Source organism: Haliotis rubra, unplaced genomic scaffold, assembly GCF_003918875.1.
Source record: "Haliotis rubra isolate DU_JTF1 unplaced genomic scaffold, ASM391887v1 Scf689, whole genome shotgun sequence".
Classification (NCBI taxonomy): Eukaryota; Metazoa; Mollusca; class Gastropoda; order Lepetellida; family Haliotidae; genus Haliotis; species Haliotis rubra.
The window spans coordinates 45,365-68,531 of record NW_025767400.1 but is presented as its reverse complement, the minus strand read 5'-3'; the positions used below and the strand labels follow the sequence as shown (position 1 = coordinate 68,531).

Below are 23,167 nucleotides of genomic sequence, written 5' to 3'. Positions count from 1 at the left end.
CGTCGTCGTTTGACGTCATAGAAGAAAATCCATTTTGACACTTATTGTGAGTCATTTTTAATGTTGAGCGTATAACGTTATGCACAAGCAAATAAACCCAATTCATATACACTTATGTCGTTCAGATATCAGGCTGTATTTTCTTCGCTCACACTTTCCGTAAAGATGCCACATTAATAAATTCGTAGCACAGTGCTTTTATCGGTGCGCGATAAAAGCGGATAAATTTACTGTTTTTAACGCATAACAAACATTTGGACAACATTTAGCAGTGTCTATTTCTCAAACTGCCAAGGTAGTTGCACTTATATTTATACCAACGGATAGGAAATTTAATATTCTACATTTCTGTGTAATTTCATAGCCGTACGTAGATCCAGGACCACGCGAGCGCAATTCTCGCACAACGTGTGTTCTAGCTAGCCGTGATGATGTATAAGATTACAACTCTAAATCATTTCCCTGCTGCATCTAGCGTGTGACAGAGGGCTTGACTGACACTCTGAGTTTCACTAAACACGCTATGCAGTTTATGGATGGCAGATTTGAATTACAACGTCCATTTTGAACAGATTACACCAGAAAAGTACCAAACTCGCACACACGGTAAGAAAAAATTCCTTAAAGAATGAGGCACTTTTTATTGATATACAACCTCTTTATTCTATATAGGCGACGTTTCGACTTAGATTCTAATGTCGTCCCGGAAGTGGTCTCCTAAACACAATAAAGAAGTTATATATCCATAAAAGTTGTCCTCATTCTTCATCTACTCAACTTCTAGAATGTCATGTACCAACTAGGATGTTCCAAAAGCGTTTGGTGTAGGGTTTGCCTGCTTGTTTGTTGTTGAACGCCTCACTCAGCAATATTACAGCTACATGGCGGCGGTCTGTAAATAATCGAGTCTGGTCCAGACAGTCCAGTGATCAACAACATCTACGCAGTTGGCATACGTTGACGTTTTAGCGAGCCTGACCACCCGAAGTTTGCTACCCGTTAGTCGCCTCGTACGACAAGCATTGGTTGCTGTGGACAAATTCTAACCCAGATCTTCACGGGTCTGGGGGCAAAGGAAAATCGTAGGGTACAGTAACTTTGAGACAGACCAGTTGTGAAGACGTATCTTCGGAGGTCGGGAACTGTCATCTTGTGTTTGGTCTGGCGACCTGTTCCAACATGTATAGCTGTTTGCATGTTCCTTGCTGGTCTGTCTGCAGGTTTACCTGGCATAAATCCTTCGCAAAACACCACATATATTTTGTAGGCTTAATGTTTTGGGGAATAGTGGAACTAATACGTAGGATGATTATCACCAATCTTTATTTATTTTCTTATTGTAATTGTAATGTAGGCCATAGGCCCATAATTACAACAAAGGTTACAGTTTTTCCCTTGGGGAATGTACAACAGATAACCAGAGATGACATGTACAATCAGGAGGGTGCGGAACGTTTTACATTTGCATAGTAATCATACATAGCAGTATTTCTTATAACTTCAGTATTTGCTGATAACATATTAAATTTATGTAAAGATGGATACTTGTAAAACATTTCTGCAATATATCTAATCCTTAAGTCAGTATAATAATCACACACTAATAAAAAATGGTATTCATTTTCAACACATTGTCTGTTACAATATTCACAAATTCTCTTATCAGGCTGCCCTTTATTGTATCTACCAATTTCAATCCTTAGGTTATGAGATCCACATCTAAGTCAAATTGCCATAGTTATCCCAAACTTGTTTATTTGTACACAACTTAGATACAATGCTCGCCCGAAACTAGGCTTAAAAAGAGTATATAAGTTTGTTTTATGACTTTCACATATAAAAGAGTGCCAATTTTGCTCATAGCAAAATTTTAATCTAGAATCAAACTCTGAAAAGAACTTTTGTCTGTTACTAATAGAATACTGTTCCCAAATGTATCCAAATTCTAAAGAATAAATCAGATGTTTAACATTAGATGCTGAATTTACTTTACCAGCATCTGCTAATTTTAATTATAACATGTCATATGCGAACTTTACATATCTATTTTTGTTGCAGAGATATGATTCGTACCCAGAATTTAATGATTCTTTTATGAATAAGGATGTTTAAGGGGTAACGTCCACATTCCCCATATACAACATGATTTGGGGAATTCCTTTTTATACCTAATAAACGTTTACTTACTTCTAGATGAACAGCTTCAATCTCCTTTATGTTACCAAAGCCCCACACTGCCGACCCATGCAGCAATCCGTCCACCACATTTGTATTATGTAACGGATGCTCGTGCATCCTGAGCTGCATGTATAGCCGAGATAAAGTGCTTGCCGTAAGAGGCGACTGACGGGATCGGGTTGTCAGGCTTGCTGACTCGGTTGACACATGTCATCGGTTCCCAATTGCGCAGATCGATGCTCGTGCTGTTGTTCACTGGATTGTCTGGTCCAGACTCGATTATTTACAGACCGCCGCTATATAGCTGGAATATTGCTGAGTGCGGCGTAAAACTAAACTCACTCACTAAAGATGAAGTTGACATTCTTCAGGCAGAGTTCGGAACCTACGACATCATATGTCTTACTGAGACATGGTTACATGATGGTATAAGTAGTAATGATATTTTAATTCCGGGTTTCCATTCACCTCTCAGAAATGATAGATAGAGCAGGGGCGGGGATGTCGCGGTGTATGTAAAAAGTAAAATGAGTTCTGAATATATGGAGAATTTAACTATAGCCGGGCTTAAGGCGATGTGGATAAAAAAAGTGTAAAAAACGGAATTATCTTATAGGAACGTTCTACCTGGCAGACAAAACAGAAGCGCGCTTACTGGCATTTAATAGAAGATTCTATCAATAACGCTGCTGATCTTAATATGGACACAATTGTAGTTGGTGACTTTAATATTGATCTTCTCACGGACACAAGTTATAAAATTAATCAATTACAACTGTTATTTGGACTAACACAACTTAAACCTGAACCTACAAGGATTACACCTAGTTCTAGTACATTAATTGATCTTATTTGTGTTTCAAGCGTTAGCGCCGTACTAGAGTCGGGGTTGTCTAGATCCAGTGTATAGTGATCATTGCCCTGTATATGCCATTATCAAAGAGTCGATTGCAAACTCGATTAATTACAAGAGAAAAATATATAATTATACTCTAGCTGATTTTGACGGAATTAAAATTGTCTTGTGTACTCTGGATTGGCATGATATCTTTGCCTCTGAAAATATTAACCGTATCACAAGCGACTTGACTGGTGCAATTCTTGAATTATGCGATAGATATATTCCCAATAAAGTCGTTACGATAAGGCCCCGAGATGCCCCTTGGATGAATAGTGAAGTACGTAAACTGATTCGTAAACGGAATCGCCATCATAAAATCGCAAAAAGGCGTAATTTATCATCTGACTGGGCACTTTTTAAATTGAGTAGAAATAGAGTTATATCCTCGGTAAGAAATGCAAAGAAAATGTGCATGGATATAATTGATGAACAAATAAACAATGAACATGGTACCAAAACATGGTGGCCTTTACTTAAGAAATATATAAAAAGTAAACATATACCACCACCATTAACAGTTTTCCTTCGATAATCCATAACGGTGAACTATATGATGATAGTGCAGAAACAGCAAATAATATGAATGATTTCTTTGCAGATCAGGCTAGAGTAGCTGCTCCTAATAGAGATATTTCTGGAATTCGTTGAGAGGTAGATAATCCATTATGTGACGTAACACTTAGTCCGCAGGAAATCCATGATACTCTCTCCTCTGTTGATATCACTAAAGCAACTTGCCCAGATGGTATTGGTAATAAATGTCTGAGAATGAATGCAAGACAATTAGCACTTCCCTTATCTGAAGTTTTTAATTTATCATTAAAGAATAAAGTGTTTCTTGATATCTGGAAGGAGGCATCAGTTGTTATTATACACAAAAAAGGCAGTATAAATGAATGCTCTAATTATCGACCAGTCGCACTAACAAGCTGTGCAGCAAAGATATTCGAAAAATGCATCTTTAAACATGTATTTTATCATTTTAGGGATGATGTTATGCCAGGCGATTCAACAGCAAATGAATTAACGTACCTGTATGACTTTATATCGGGTGCATTAGATAGCGGTTAGGAAATTAGGGCTGTATTTTGTGACGTAAGTAAGGCTTTTGACAAGGTCTGGCATAAAGGTATTATACATAAGCTAAGACGTTATGGTATCGGGGGTAACTTGTTGAAATGGTTTGAGAGTTATCTAGACAATAGAGTTCAGCGAGTCGTTAGAACCCTTTACACGTCTGATCAAAGATCGATCTTAGCCGGGGTTCCCCATGGCTCTATCTTAGGACTTCTATTGTTTATAGTTTATATCAACGACATCGTTAAAGGAATTAACAGCAATATCCGTCTCTTCGCAGATGACACATCACTTTATGCTATAACAGATGATCCTGATGAAACTGCTCTGTATCTTAATAATGATCTAGGTAAAATTTCTGATTGGGCTGACAAATGGCAAGTTACATTTAATCCTAATAAAACAGATACTATACAATTTTATCGTAAAGTACAGCCCAGCCCAAAACGAAATTTAACAATGAAGGATGGTAATATTAATGACGTTAATAGCCATAAACATTTGGGACTTACTTTACAGCACGATTGTTCCTGGACATGCCATGTTAACTGTATCCCTAAAAAAGGCTGCACCCATGGTAAATTGTCTTAGAGGTTTTAAATATCGTCTCTCACGTCAAACTTTACAAACAATGTACAAACAATTCATTTTGCCTATTTTTGACTATTGTTGTCACATTTGGGACAATTGTACCAAACAGCAAGCACTAACACTTGAAACACTGTTCGCGGTACGAGTCTTAATAAATTTATGATGAGACAAATTTCCAAGCACTTTGTACTCGAAGACACATCCCAAAACTAACATTTTGTTATAAAATCGTTAATAATTTAACTCCAAAACATCTGAGCAATCTCGCACCTCCTAAGGTATCTGACACTACAAACTACAATTTCCGAGACCGTTTGAAAGTTGTAAAAGTGCAAATTATGCCAAGTCATTTCTCCTAGATACAGTAAAATTGCGGAATTTTTTGGCTACAGATCACAGAGAATCGTCTACCTTGGGTAGTGTTAAGAAACAGATTAATATGTCAAATAATGATAGTCACAACTACTTAGAAACGCACATAATTATGAAGGATTTATATCTTCAAATCCCACTTGTTCTTGTGGCTACATTTACGAGGATCCAATTCACGATTTCTTTTCGTGCGTTAATTACACCGACATAAGAAATATAATGCACTTCTACGCTAAAGGATATCAAACTTCAAATCAATACTATACGGCCACTCTAACGGATCTACTAAAGACAATCTTGAAATATTAGAGTCTATCCATTCTTTCATTCTATTGCCAGGTAGATTTGTGTTGTAAGTATCAAAGACGATATTGCACTAACTATTACTTTCCGACACTAATTGTTCTAATGTTATAATCAGCCATATTTACAGTTATCGGTTGTTAGATTTCCAGAAAGCTGTTGTTTGTTTGTTAATAGCATGCTTTTCTCATCATGATTGTTATATTTATAATTTATTTGTATTCCGGAGCAGTATTCTTTTGGGAATAAGTATGTTTAAGGCATATAGCAATATAGGCATTACCTTAGAATCTTCATGATGTTGATCACAGGATTGTCTGGTTCAGACTCGATTATTCAAAGACCGCCGCCATATAGCTGGAATATTGCTGAGTGCGGCGTAAAACTAAACTCACTCACTCACTCACCTTAGAATCGAAAATCTTGAAAAATACATGAAATAGTAACGGCTTTAAATTCTGCATAGATTTAAATATACCATAAACAACCTTTTTCGCTTGTAATATAGCATTATGAACATGATTATTCCAAGGTAATGTCTTAGAAAAAACTACACCAAGATAAGTATACGACGACACACATCGTAATCTATGTAATCCCAAATACCACTTATCCGTCTTAGATATAATTCCTCCTTTTCTTAAAAACGACTATCTTCGTTTTATCTAAATTTACCGTTAAATGATATTGAATGCAATAATTATCTAAAGCATTTATTCTTCTCTTGAACCCAACAACAGTATCAGCTATTGATATTACATCATCTGCAAACATCAAGAGGAACAACTGTACCAAATGTGGGTGAAACTGCAAGCCTGGAGAACATGAATCTCCAATATCCTTAGAAAGCTCATTAATAAAAAAAAAAACGAAACAAAAATGACTTAATATGCATCCTTGGCGGACACGTGTACTACAATCAAACTCTTCTGATAAATGGTAACCTGTTTTAACGCAAGCTTTAACGCAATTATAATTATGATATAGAGAACCAATGATTATGATAGTGTCGATCGATAAGAAAACTAAATACTTTAATATCTGCCTTTATTCTCATTTTTGTTCTGTTTGAATATATTTTGATCGATAAAGATTTACTATGTAATGAATTTGAATAAACAGAAAGATTACGGGCTCGTACAACACATAGTACAAAAACTGACGAGATTGATTCCTTTAAGCACAGATATTATTTTCTGACTTCCCAACAGAAACAGTCACGATAGAACATGTGCTAATCCAATATGAACACTTTCTACATTAAAAATATTCAGATTGTCAAGAACTGGTAAAGTGTAAGCCAACGTTCATCATTTCTTGTTACGCGTCATGTATGTCACTCACATGTGTCTGATTGTCAAGGGGCAGGGCTTTAGTGCCACGAAGTAGACATATCTTAATACTGGGAAACATACATAACCCTAAAATCTCATACATACATACATACGTACGTACGTACGTACGTACGTACGTACCTACATACATACATACATACATACATACATACATACATACATACATACATACATACATACATACATACATACATACATACATACATACATACATACATACATACATACATACATACATACATACATACGTACATACGTACCTACATACACACACACACACACACATATATTTATTCATATACGTATATTCGTATGACGTTGACATAACCCTTTAACTCCATGACGTGGACATAACCCTTTAACTCTATGACGTGGACATAACACATTTACCTCACGACACGGACATAACACTTTAACTCCATGTCGTCGACATAACACTTTAACCACTTGATGTGAACACAGTACTTTAACTCCATGACGTGGACATAACACTTTTACCCCACGACATGGACATAACACCTCTACCCCAAGATGTAGACATAAGGCTTTAATCCCATTACATGGACATAACGCTTTAAATTCATGACATGGACAAAACACTTTTACCCATGATGTGGAAATAACTCTTTAACCCCTTGACGTGGACACAACACTTGGACTCTATGGTGTGGACAGAAGACTTTAACCCCATGGCGTGGACATTACACTTTAACTCCATGCTGTTGAAATACCCCTTTAACCCCATGATGTAGACATAATATTTGAACTTCATGATGTGGACCTAACACTTTTACCCCATGGTGTGGACATATCACTTCAACCGCATGAAGTGGACATAACACTTGAAGTCCATGACATGGACATAACAATTTTTTCCTATGACGTGAACCGAACACTCTAACCCCTTGACATAAGGCTTATGCCCCATGATATGGACATAACATTTGAACTCCATGACGTGGACATAACACTTTTCCCTATGATGTAGAAACAGCACTTGAGCCACTTGACGTGGACATAGCACATTAACTCCATGACGTGGACATAACATTTTAACCCCATGATATGGACATAACACTTTAACCCTATGATATGGACATAACACTTTAACCCCATGATGTGGACATAACACTTTAACTCCATGATGTGGTCATAACACTATGACCGGATGATGTGGACATAACACTTTAACCCCATGCCATGGACATAACACTATAACCCCATGACGTCGACATAAAACTTTAACCCCATGATGTAGACATAACACTTTAACTCCATGCCGTGGACATAACACTTTAACACCCATGACGTCGACATAACACTACAACCTCATGATGTGGACATAACCCTTTAACTCCATGACGTGGACATGACACTTTAACTCCATGATGTGAACTTGACACTTTAACCCCATGATGTGGACATGCCACTTTTAAAAAACTGACGTGGACATAACACTACAACCCCATGATGTAAACATAACCCTTTAACCCCATGACGTGGACATAACCCTTTAACTCCATGACGTGCATATGACACTATAACTTCATGATGTGGACATAACACTTTTACCCCACGACATGGACATAACACCTCTACCCCAAAATGTGGACATAAGGCTTTAATCCCATTACATGGAGATACCGCTTTAACTTAATGACATGGACACAACACTTTTAACTCACGATGTGGAAACAATACTTTAACCCCTTGACGTGGACATAACACTTTTAACTCCATGACGTGGATATAACTCTTTAACCTCATGACATGGATAAATCACTTTAACCAGATGACATAGACATAACACTTTAACCCTATGACGTGGACATAATACTTTCACCATATGACATAGACATAACACATTTACCTCACGACACGGACATAACACTTTAACTCCATGTCGTCGACATAACACTTTTACCCCACGACATGGACATAACCCTTTAACTCCATGACGTGCATATGACACTATAACTTCATGATGTGGACATAACACTTTTACCCCACGACATGGACATAACACCTCTACCCCAAAATGTGGACATAAGGCTTTAATCCCATTACATGGAGATAACGCTTTAAATTCATGACATGGACAAAACACTTTTACCCATGATGTGGAAATAACTCTTTAACCCCTTGACGTGGACACAACACTTTGACTCTATGGTGTAGACAGAAGACTTTAACCCCATGGCGTGAATATAACACTTTTACCTAATGAAATGGACATAACACTTTTACCCTATGGTGTTGAAATACCCCTTTAACCCCATGATGTAGACATAACACTTGAAGTCCATGACATGGACATAACAATCTTTTTCCTATGACGTGAACAGAATTCTTTAACCCCTTGACATGAACATAACCCTTTTACCCTATGATGAGTACATAAGGCTTTAACCCCCTGAGATGGAGATAACACTTTAACTCCATGACATGGACATAACACTATAACCCCATGATGTGGACATAACCCTTTAACTCCATGATGTGGACATAACACTTTAACTCCATGTCATGGACATGACACTTTATTCCCTTGACGTTGTCACAACACTTTAACCCTATTAACCATAACATCTTTACCCCATGATGTGGACATAAAACTTTTTACACCACGACATAGACATAACACCTTTACCCTATGATGTGGACATAAGGCTTTAATCCCATTACATGGAGATACCGCTTTAACTTAATGACATGGACACAACACTTTTAACCCACGATGTGGAAACAATACTTTAACCCCTTGACGTGGACATAACACTTTTAACTCCATGACGTGGATATAACTCTTTAACCTCATGACATGGATAAATCACTTTAACCAGATGACATAGACATAACACTTTAACCCTATGACGTGGACATAATACTTTCACCATATGACATAGACATAACACATTTACCTCACGACACGGACATAACACTTTAACTCCATGTCGTCGACATAACACTTTAACCCCATGACATGGACATAACCCTTTAACTCCATGACGTGGACATGACACTTTAACTTCATGACATGGACATAACACTTTTACCCCACGACATGGACATAACACCTCTACCCCAAGATGTGGACATAAGGCTTTAATCCCATTACATGGAGATAACGCTTTAAATTCATGACATGGACAAAACACTTTTACCCATGATGTGGAAATAACTCTTTAACCCCTTGACGTGGACACAACACTTTGACTCTATGGTGTGGACAGAAGACTTTAACCCCATGGCGTGAATATAACACTTTTACCTAATGAAATGGACATAACACTTTTACCCTATGGTGTTGAAATACCCCTTTAACCCCATGATGTAGACATAACACTTGAAGTCCATGACATGGACATAACAATCTTTTTCCTATGACGTGAACAGAATTCTTTAACCCCTTGACATGAACATAACCCTTTTACCCTATGATGAGTACATAAGGCTTTAACCCCCTGAGATGGAGATAACACTTTAACTCCATGACATGGACATAACACTATAACCCCATGATGTGGACATAACCCTTTAACTCCGTGATGTGGACATAACACTTTAACTCCATGTCATGGACATGACACTTTATTCCCTTGACGTTGTCACAACACTTTAACCCTATTAACCATAACATCTTTACCCCATGATGTGGACATAAAACTTTACACCACGACATAGACATAACACCTTTACCCTATGATGTGGACATAAGGCTTTAATCCCATTACATGGAGATACCGCTTTAACTTAATGACATGGACACAACACTTTTAACTCACGATGTGGAAACAATACTTTAACCCCTTGACGTGGACATAACACTTTTAACTCCATGACGTGGATATAACTCTTTAACCTCATGACATGGATAAATCACTTTAACCAGATGACATAGACATAACACTTTAACCCTATGACGTGGACATAATACTTTCACCATATGACATAGACATACATAACACATTTACCTCAACTCCACGGACATAACAACTTTAACTCCATGTCGTCGACATAACACTTTTACCCCACGACATGGACATAACACCTCTACCCCAAGATGTGGGCTTTAATCCCATTACATGGACATAACGCTTTAAATTCATGACATGGACAAAACACTTTTACCCATGATGTGGAAATAACTCTTTAACCCCTTGACGTGGACACAACACTTGGACTCTATGGTGTGGACAGAAGACTTTAACCCCATGGCGTGGATATTACACTTTAACTCCATGATGTGGACATAACACTTTTACCTAATGAAGTGGACATAACACTTTTACCCTATGATGTTGAAATACCCTTTAACCCCATGATGTAGACATAATACTTGAACTTCATGACGTGGACCTAACACTTTTACCCCAAGGTGTGGACATATCACTTCAACCGAATGACGTGGACATAACACTTGAAGTCCATGACATGGACATAACCCTTTTACCCTATGATGAGTACATAAGGCTTTAACCCCATGAGATGGACATAACACTTTAACTCCATGACATGGACATAACACGTTTACCCCATGATGTGGACATAACACTTTAACTCCATGACGTTGACATAACACTTTTTCCCTATGATGTGGAAACAGCACTCAAGCCCCTTGACGTGGACATTGCACATTAACTGAATGAATTTTAACCCCATGATGTGGACATAGCACTTTAACCCAGTGACATGGACATAACACTATAACCCCATGACATGGACATAACACTATAACCCCATGACGTGGACATAGCACTTTAACTCCATGATGTGGACATAACACTTTAACCCCATGATATGAACATAACAATTTAACCCCATGATGTGGACATAGCACTTTAATTCCATGATGTGGACATAACACTTTTACCTAATGAAATGGACATAACACTTTTACCCTTTGATGTTGAAATACCCCTTTAACCCCATGATGTACACATTATACTTGAACTTCATGACGTGGACCTAACACTTTTACCCCATAGTGTGGACATATCACTTCAACCGCATGACCTGGACATAATACTTTAACCCCTTGACATGGACATAAACCTTTTACCCTATGATGAGTACATAAGGCTTTAACCTCATGACATGGACATAACCCATTTACCCTATGATGAGTACATAAGGTTTTAACCCCATGACTTGGACATAACGCTTTTATCCTATGATGAGTCCATAAGGCTTTAACTCCATGACATAGACATAACCCATTTACCCTATGATGAGTACATAAGGCTTTAACCCCATGACTTGGACATAACGCTTTTATCCTATGATGAGTACATAAGGCTTTAACTCCATGACATGGACATAACCCTTTATCCTATGATGAGTACATACTTTAACTCCATGACATGGACATAACCATGATGAGTACATAAGGAACTCCATGACATGGACATAACCCTTTTATCCTATGATGAGTACATAAGGCCTTAACTCCATGACATAGACATAACCCTTTTACCCTATGATGAGTACAGAAGGCTTTAACTCCATGACCTGGACATAACCCTTTTACCCTATGATGAGTACATAAGGCTTTAACTCCATGACCTGAACATAACCCTTTTACCCTATGATGAGTACATAAGGCTTTAACTCCATGACATAGACATAACCCTTTTCCCTATGATGAGTACAGAAGGCTTTAACTCCATGACATAGACATAACCCTTTTACCCTATGATGAGTACATAAGGCTTTAACCCATGACATGGACATAACCCTTTTACCCTATGATGAGTACATAAGGCTTTAACTCCATGACATAGACATAACCCTTTTGCCCTATGATGAGTACATAAGGCTTTAACTCCATGACATAGACATAACCCTTTTACCCTATGATGAGTACATAAGGCTTTAACTCCATGACATAGACATAACCATTTTACCCTATGATGAGTACATAAGGCTTTAACTCCATGACCTGAACATAACTCTTTTACCCTATGATGAGTACATAAGGCTTTAACTCCATCACATGGACATAACCCTTTTACCCTATGATGAGTACATAAGGCTTTAACTCCATGACATAGACATAACCCTTTTACCCTATGATGAGTACATAAGGCTTTAACTCCATGACATAGACATAACCCTTTTACCCTATGATGAGTACATAAGGCTTTAACTCCATGACATGGACATAACCATTTTACCCTATGATGAGTACATAAGGCTTTAACTCCATGACCTGAACATAACTCTTTTACCCTATGATGAGTACATTAGGCTTTAACTCCATGACATAGAGATAACCCTTTTACCCTATGAAGAGTACACAAGGCTAAAACTCCATGACATAGACATAACCCTTTTACCCTATGATGAGTACATAAGGCTTTAACTCCATGACATAGACATAACCCTTTTACCCTATGATGAGTACATAAGGCTTTAACTCCATGACCTGGACATAACCCTTTTACCCTATGATGAGTACATAAGGCTTTAACTCCATGACCTGAACATAACTCTTTTACCCTATGATGAGTACATAAGGCTTTAACTCCATGACATAGAGATAACCCTTTTACCCTATGAAGAGTACACAAGGCTAAAACTCCATGACATAGACATAACCCTTTTACCCTATGATGAGTACATAAGGCTTTAACTCCATGACATAGACATAACCCTTTTACCCTATGATGAGTACATAAGGCTTTAACTCCATGACCTGGACATAACCCTTTTACCCTATGATGAGTACATAAGGCTTTAACTCCATGACCTGAACATAACTCTTTTACCCTATGATGAGTACATTAGGCTTTAACTCCATGACCTGAACATAACCCTTTTTCCCTATGATGAGTACATAAGGCTTTAACCCCATGACATGGACATAACCCTTTTACCCTATGATGAGTACATAAGGCTTTAACTCCATGACCTGAACATAACCCTTTTACCCTATGATGAGTACATTTGGCTTTAACTCAATGACATAGACATAACCCTTTTGCCCTATGAAGAGTACACAAGGCTTTAACTTCATGACATAGACATAATCCTTTTACCCTATGATGAGTACATAAGGCTTTAACTCCATGACCTGAACATAACCCTTTTACCCTATGATGAGTACATTAGGCTTTAACTCCATGACATAGACATAACCCTTTTACCCTATGAAGTGTACACAAGGCTTTAACCCCATGACATGGACATAACCCTTTTACCGTACGATGAGTACATAAGGCTTTAACTCCATGACATGGACATAACCCTTTTACCCTATGATGAGTACATAAGGCTTTAACTCCATGACATAGACATAACCCTTTTACCCTATGATGAGTACATAAGGCTTTAACTCCATGACTTGGACAGAACCCTTTTACCCCATGATGAGTACATAAGGCCTTAACTCCATGACATAGACATAACCCTTTTACCCTATGATGAGTACATAAGGCTTTAACTCCATGACATGGACATAACCCTTTTACCCTATGATGAGTACATAAGGCTTTAACTCAATGACATGGACATAACGCTTTTACCCTATGATGAGTACATAAGGCTTTAACTCCATGACATGGACATAACCCTTTTACCCTATGATGAGTACATAAGGCTTTAACTCCATGACATAGACATAACGCTTTTACCCCATGGTGAGTACATAAGGCTTTAACTCCATGACATGGACATAACGCGTTTACCCCATGACGAGTACATAAGGCTTTGACTCCATGACCTGGACATAACGCTTTTAGCCTATGATGAGTACATAAGGCTTTAACTCCATGACATGGGCATAACACGTTTACCTCATGATGTGGACATAACACTTGAAGTCCATAACGTGGACATAACACATTTTCCCTATGATGTGGAAACAGCACTTGAGCCCCTTGACGTGGACATAGCACTTTAACTCCATGATGTGGACATAACACCTTAACCCCATGATGTGGACATAACACTTTAACTCCATGATGTGGTCATAACAATTTAACCCCATGATGTGGACATAGCACTTTAACTCCATGATGTGGACAAAACACTATAACCCCATGATGTGGACATAACACTTTAACCCCAGGACATGGACATAACACTTTAACCCATTGACGATGACATAACTCTTTAAACCCATGACGTGGATATAACAGATTAGCTCCATGAAATGGACATCATCCCATAACTCCATGAGGTGGTCATAACACTTCAACTGCATAACATCGACATAACACTTTAACCCCATGAGGAGGCCATAAGACTTTATGTCCGAGACATGAACACAACACTTTTACCCTGTCAGGAGGACATAAGGCTTCAACCCCATGACATGGACATAACACTTTTAGCCCATGACGTGGACATAATACTTAATTCCATGATGTGGACATAACAATTTCACTACATGCCATGTACATAACGCTTTGACTCCTTGACATGGACTAAACACTTTCACCCCATGATGTGCACATTACACTTTCACCCCGTGACGTGGACATGACACTTTACCTCCATTATATGGACATAACACTTTATCCCATGACATGGACATAACTCTTTAAACCCATGAAGCAGACACAATACTTTAATTCCATGATGTGGAATTAAAACTTTAACGTCATGGCATGGACATAACACTAAAAAGATGACATGGATGTAACAAGTTAACCCCATGACGTAGACATAACGCTTTAACTCTATGACGTGGATATAACACTTTTACCACATGACGTGGATATAACACTTTTACCACATGACATGGACATAACACTTTAACTCCATGACATGGACATAACACTTTAACTACATTACGTGCAATGAGAATTCAATTAAATTTATGATTGAACAATAGGCATATTTGGACATGGCAAAACCTATTTTGTTGCAAATTATGATTCAGAAAAAACACAACATTTTGTTTAAGGATTGAATATAAGACTAGAAAAAGTAACAAGTTTATCCTGTATCCTGGTTTTATGTTTTGAATGAAAGCAAGTCTGTAATATATATATATATATATATATATATATATATATATATATATATATATATACATACACACACATATATATATGTACATATGTATGTGTATATATATATATATATATATATATATGGTGTCGAGTGTTTAACCTTGACCTTGGCATCAAGTACAGACATTTTTTCCCTTCACAAATGCCTAATTCGAGGATCTAATGTTGATTAATTAGGCAAACATAATTGATGTACAATGTTAATAAGTGCTATGCATCTTGAAGGGAGATTATAATTCCATGCAAAAAAATAATTATGAAAAGTGAACATAGATGGATGCAGTCTATTTATAGTAACATCATGAAAAAAGATCTAGAAGTCTTTGGTATGGCTATAATGTGTGTTACAAATAGCTCAGAATTTACTTGCCAGTTCATTTGTATTGCATGTTACTTTATAACTATAAACATTGATAGTTTTACACTGTCATCATGCCTCTGCTTAGTGATTGCAAAGTCACCATCTTCTAGTTTTATTAAATATATTTCCATGCTTAACATCTGGAGGACATTTATATGTATTTGGTAAATTTCTGTGTTCAAATTTATTCATACATACCCAGATTTGGTCCACTTTGACAGAAGCTTGACAGCTGACAGCTGTTTGCTTACATAGCCACGGTACTATCTTCTTACAACTGCTTTTGTGAAGTAAGCCGAAAACAAAACTTGGGTCCCTTTTTTTGGACACCCTCAAAAACTTATTTCCCCATGCTTGATTTTTCTTGGGTTTTGTACACAACCAGGAGACACAAGACCTGGATTCTGTGCAATAATTGGGTTGTTATCACAAATGCCCGGGTTAAATAAATGTGACCATGTAGTTTCTACTGGACTAATTCACCACTGAACATATTTTCTTTCAGGCTAGCCTGACATGTGTCCCAACTACTCGTGCCTGGTGGTCATCGCTATGTGTTTCGTTGGGTCAGTTCAGTCTTTGAGTAAGTTTGAATTGACATGTTCCCTCTCACACACGTTCATTCATTCATTCATTCATTCATTCATTCATTCATTCATTTATTTAAGAAGCGGTGAATGTAACCTTACCTGTCATCGGGACACGATGACATAGCTCGTTGCTTGTAGCACCAGTCTTATTGTTATCATTAAACAGCCCCCGCCGTGATATTACTAGTATTTTGCTAAAGGCGGCGTAAAACCAAACTCACTCAATCAAACTCTCCCTGAGGTGTCTATATGAATGGAACTGTTTAAAACTGTTGTTCATTTAAGACCATGACCTGTTTTTTTCCTACTTTAAGTAATGATTACGTTGGTAATAGTTTGTGTCGCTGTTAATTTTGTTGGCAATAAAAATCACAGTAGGTGTAAGCTAGAGAAAGTTTCATCGACTTACCTTCAAATATTGCGGAGCAGTGGCGAAACAAATGGTTGTGCATGCAAATTGCCATGGAAACGATTCTTGCCTTAAAACAGAAATGGTTCGGGAAACATTTGGAGAGGGTATTGAATTAATCGTAGAGCTTAAGGTCTACATTTTGTGGTTAAAGGAAAATGGCAAAACAAGCCCTAACAGCACGTGCAGGATGTAGGCATTTGCCTATTATCACACCTGTGCCATTTACCTGATCAAACAAGTAATGCTTCGACTACAGTGTCAGCAGCCAGGCTAAAAACATTTCAGTGGAAGAACTTGGCACTTTCAATTAAATAAATATAAATGTGTTCATTGATAAATCTTGATTATTGTAGCCAGCATGTTTTACTAAAATGAAGGTATTGCACTTTGTTCACATGGGGATTTTAATAAATATTTTCGCCCATAAAATATTTACTCCATCACGTGTCCTCAAATGTGAGGAAAGTTGTTTCTTTTCTTTTATTTTAGTAAGTTTGATTATTTTGCGGTAAGGCTTAATACATTTACTGAGTACTTATGTTTTAGATATTTCGCCATTTCGTCTATTTCGCCACTTATTTGATCTTTTCATTTGTGCCATGCCACCTTTGGAACTTTTAGAATAGTTGCAGAAACTACTCAACCAATGCAACTACTATCCCAACGTCGCTGCAGTATTGAAATCGAATTCGAACCTTTCATAATCTTGGACCTAAATTTCAGATTGCTATAGAAATATGACAGGACGCACGGATGTTTCGTGGCGCGTGGTTTTAATACCATTTTGTTAGTAGTTTGATTGTATTTAGGTCGTTTAATCGATGCAAAATAAGTAAATATTTTATAATTTTAATTTAACGGCAGCTTGCTCCCTCATTCCGAATTTGGCTCAACGTGTATTAAATATCTCCAGTGCTCGAACATAACGTTAATTTATATATCTCCAGATCTCCGGTGCTCGAACATAACATGTATTTATATATCTCCAGAGCTCCAGTGCTCGGACACAACGTGTATTTATATATCTCCAGAGCTCCGGTGCTCGAACATAACATGTATTTATATATATCCAGAGCTCCAGTGCTCGAACATAATGTTAATTTATATATCTCCAGAGTTCCAATGCTCGAACATAACGTTAATTTATACATCTCCAGAGCTCCAGTGCTCGGACACAACGTGTATTTATATATCTCCAGAGCTCCAGTGCTCGAACATAACGTTAATTTATATATCTCCAGAGATCCAATGCTCGAACATAACGTTAATGTATATATCTCCAGAGCTCAGGTGCTCGAACATAACGTTAATTTATATATCTCCAGAGTTCCAGTGCTCGAACATAACGTTAATTTATATATCTCCAGAGCTCAGGTGCTCGAACAAAACATGTATGTATATATCTCCAGAGCTCCAGTGCTCGGACAAAACGTGTATTTATATATCTGCAGAGCTCCAGTGCTCGAACATAACGTTAATTTATATATCTCCAGAGTTCCAATGCTCGAACATAACGTTAATTTATATATCTCCAGAGCTCAGGTGCTCGAACATAACGTTAATTTATATATCTCCAGAGTTCCAGTGCTCGAACATAACGTTAATTTATATATCTCCAGAGCTCCGGTGCTCGAACATAACATGTATTTATATATATCCAGAGCTCCAGTGCTCGAACATAATGTTAATTTATATATCTCCAGAGTTCCAGTGCTCGAACACAACGTGTATTTATATATCTCCAGAGTTCCAGTGCTCGAACACAACGTGTATAGAGAATTTACAAGTGTGTGACGGTAAACAAGACTGTGCTGATGGGAGAGATGAGGAAAGTTGTTGTAAGTATTCTACACATGGAGTACACTCTTCCAAAAAGGAGGGGCAGTGTGGTAGCATTGTGGTTAAAGCGGTCGGTGGTCACGAACTGTTACCGTGGCTATTATGTATGAAGCCCACTTCTAATGTCCCGTCGTGATATTGCTGAAATACTGCCAAAACCACGCTCACCCACTAGTGCAGGGGCTTGTGTAGCAAATGTATTTCCCAAGGAAGTGTATGTTGATTTTTGGAACCATTGATAATTGTAACCAGTATTTTCTGATGATTATAAGTGTCATTCTGGGGCAACTGAACATCGGTACCCATAGTCCAGCTGCAATGCCAATGTGAGAAAAAAATATTTTTATATACCTACGACAATATAGGCATGTAGTATATCAAAATGTACTTTGTGATGGGTGTTTTACAACTACCATTACATATCATGCCTCTGAATACTATATGTATGCATAATAATCACTATAATCATAACTGCCCCTGCCAAAACCGTAGATTTTGCAGAGGGTATGTATCCAATCCTCTCTCTCTCTCTCATTTCGTGATGTAATGATCCTATTCTTCGTAAACATGTATGGAGAAATGATGTTGATATTGAGCAGCCAGTCAATTTGGGACGAGATCATTGCCCATTGGTTATCGTCTGTATGGATGAGATTGTACAAGGTGTTTTTTGAGACCCCCCGTCCTCGACATAGTTCAAATCGCCTAGACCACCATCAAATGCTGCGACCATCACTCATTTATCATTATCGTTACAGACGAAATTGTATTGAGTGGTGTTTACAAGTCCCCTGGTTTCAACATCCTTTAAATCTCTAAGTTACCAACACCGTCACCGGAGGCTGTCACTTCTTTCCGCGTGTACACGTTGTTTTGTAAGTGCAAGGCATACGACTTGCCTCTCACACTGGGTTTGTCAAATCCCGGTATGTCCCCTAGATCAGAGAGTGCGATCGTGGCACATTTTCTAAGGTGGTGCATTCCGGGACCTTGAGTGTTCATTGTTGATATGCAGGATCATGCTCAAATAGCCTATATGCATTGGTTTATGTTTTATATGTAAAACGGATATTTTGAGTTTCATGATCGTACCCTGTGCTAACTTTGGTTCAATTCTGCCGCTGTTGTACGTTTCGTCTTTCACCTCAACGGTTCTCAACAGACTCGAAGCACATTCGCCTTGAATGTTATCCATCATGCTAATCTGATCGAGATGAATTCACAGCTCTTGATATGGTACAAGATCCAGTACTTTCAATCTGGTCATGGACGAGAGAGAGGGTAGTTCGTTTCCCGTCAACCAAATTGTTCTCGCCAAGTTTTTACCGAGTCTCTGGGGATCTTTTCCGCTGGTTAATGTGAGTGTTCCACTCGACTGAGACTGGCTCGGATGGGTTTGAAAATTTCGTCGTTCAGCAAACAAACACTGTAATAACCATCGGAAATGATGTGATTGTCTCTGTTTAAAAATAGCTTGCTGTTGTTTCTCAAATTGTTTATGTTGGTCCATCACAGGTAATACATGATATCGCAGAGTGTGGCATCAAGTCAACACGATGTGTTATTTTTTTTTGATTGCGTGAAGCAGTTGTGCTTAATAAACATGTTAAATATAAAATGACAATAATATGTTAAATATATATTGACAATAATATAAATTCAACATGAGTGATGTTCGTGCGCTTTCCCAGTCTGGGTGCAAATGACATCATCGTCGCTGGCATTGCACACCTGTTTTTTTTACATCGTTTTGATTTGCGAGACAGAGAACGACTCTTGCGAAACATTGGCCGGAAGATTGTCACGCAAACAACGATCAAAATCAGCTGGAATGAGGTGGTGGGCATCGACGACAGCAATGTGTCTTTCGATTACATGGACATCTGGAGAACTGAGGGCAAATGGTAAAACATGGTATATCAAGGCATCTGCCCGGACAGCTGTAATGCAACTAGGTTGCACACAGGGTTTGCTTTCACGCAAGACAATCTCAAACATGTAACACCGTTCGAAACTGGTTTTGCATTCCGCTCGACTCCTTGAGGGAGACATGGCATTTTACCAGGCCATGCTGGGCGACTGGCTGGAATACAAACTCACTTTCAATGACTTCGGAAATGTCATCTGCACCGGTGATGACAACAGCATCCACACCATCTACACCATTTTGTTTGAGTTCGATGTGGTCTCGGATACAGGACCTTGCAGATTCGCAACCAGTACGTGGGAGAGATATTCATCTTGTATGATCGTATCCTCTCGCACCAGAAGATCATCAAGGAACATCAATCTGAACGTGCCGGCTCGATTGATGAAGGGTATTTTTTATCATCCCGGTGAGGGAACACTATTCGTATTTGAACCCCCGAGATCATGGAAGTGTAAGTGACCGTCGAGAGCGGTCAGCCATGGCATGAGGGCCCACCAACAGTGGGATGAGATCCGAAAACTGCTAGTGATCAAGTGTGCACCGTAAATCAACGTTGTCGTCAAGAGTCTGGGTCTCCACTACATGCCAACTTGGGATTACCTGTTCAACAGGTATGCATTGTGGCTGAACATCCAAGGAGGACGATCGGCTTTACAGCAGTGGACGTCACATCAAAAACGGATGCCAGGGTATCACGATCCAAATCACCAAGGTTGCCCATCAACAAAACGTACACGGAGAGAGCCTTGGTGATGAACAATGTGGAGGTGCATATGATTGATCCTGGAACGCGTCTGCAGGACTGCTTGCAAGTGTTTCATGTCAAGTTCAAGTGCAAGTCGATGCTGTTCATTGTAGACTGCAGTGTGAACAAAGAGATCGTCAAAAAGAGAGACATGCTGTCGTACCTGGCCTTCTCGGGCAGCCACATGAACCACAGCATTTGAGTGCTGACATAAAAATTCAACTCGGTGCTGAAAGACTTCTGGGAACAGACATGATGGGTGGCCCTGGTCCATTGCAAGGACAGGGATTTGTTCGAAGAATGTCTGCGGAAAAACGACGTGATTTCTACCAAACCTGTGCGAGACCACATGAAAAACTGCTGGCCAAAACGAAACGCACATAACACTTACTGAAAACAGACCAACCCTTGGCATATACAGTGTGCTAACTAAGCTGAGTTCAAGACTCGGTGCCAAAATGATAAAAAAACATACGGTCGGTCATGATGTAACACTACCTGGACATGGCTTCGTATCTCCTTCCCATCCTGCTGGAACATCGGCTGTACCTGTGCAAAGCCATTGACGTGGATCTGTTCATCAGCCACGCCTTGAGTGCTGTCAGTTGCGAGCTGTGCCACCAGTAAGGCATGTCCTTGGCTCCCATGACCGTGGCTATCATCACAGTGAAACATTGTCGATTTAAAGAAAAAAATGTTTGCCAAACAATATACGAGATGCTGTCTACAAACAACAAACGATCACGAACCTGGATGTTGCAACAACGACAAACCCAGATATTGGGACATCGACGGAAATGACGGTGGTTAGGGTAACAAAGAACCCCCTAAAGAACAAAAGTAGCCGCCGGTAGAAAAGGCAGTTTGGCTCGAAAGGCAAAAACCCAGCACAAACATGAATCCTGTATATTGCAGCAGTGATGATACTGCATGGCTATACTCGAAACAAAACTCACCCAGCCCACTGACAGCTGATCCACCGCTGAAACAATTAGAGGTAAATCCACCTATATTTTGATATATATACATGTCTACTCCCACTGATCGAAAAACATTCTTCAACGACCCGTATCACTCCGCAGTGGTGAGCAGTCTAGACATCAACTATTGAGCGTAACTGAGCAAAATGATCACCAAACTACAAACTCCCAAACGCGATTTCAACACATACGACATGAGCATGCTCGTCATAGATCTGGGACTGGCGGAATGAAAACGGCATGATTTCGCCCTCGAGAGACTGCAGGCTGCGCAAACAGACTACGCGAGAAAATGCATGCAGAGAATTGATTTTATCAATGATCATCTCAAATGGGAAGGTCACACCTTGTGAACCTTCAAGGACGTGGACGAGACCATGAACGAGTATTATCTCGTCACGGGAAAACAATTGAAATGGGTCGGCCACACGCCGACGATCTCACAGTATTACACACCCTCCCAGGGTAGGAAAAACGCGAACTGACCTTTCGTGGCGTTTGGTCTGGGCGTGT

At 38.7% G+C, this 23,167-nt stretch overlaps 1 long non-coding RNA gene across 1 annotated transcript; it reads left to right on the top strand.

Moving 5' to 3' along the window:
• The first annotated feature begins 494 nt into the window (after positions 1-494).
• LOC124258267 lies at positions 495-18,992 on the top strand. The gene is made up of 3 exons (XR_006893552.1): positions 495-606; positions 16,664-16,741; positions 18,906-18,992. It is a non-coding gene; the product is annotated as an uncharacterized LOC124258267 (long non-coding RNA).
• The last annotated feature ends 4,175 nt before the right edge of the window (positions 18,993-23,167 follow it).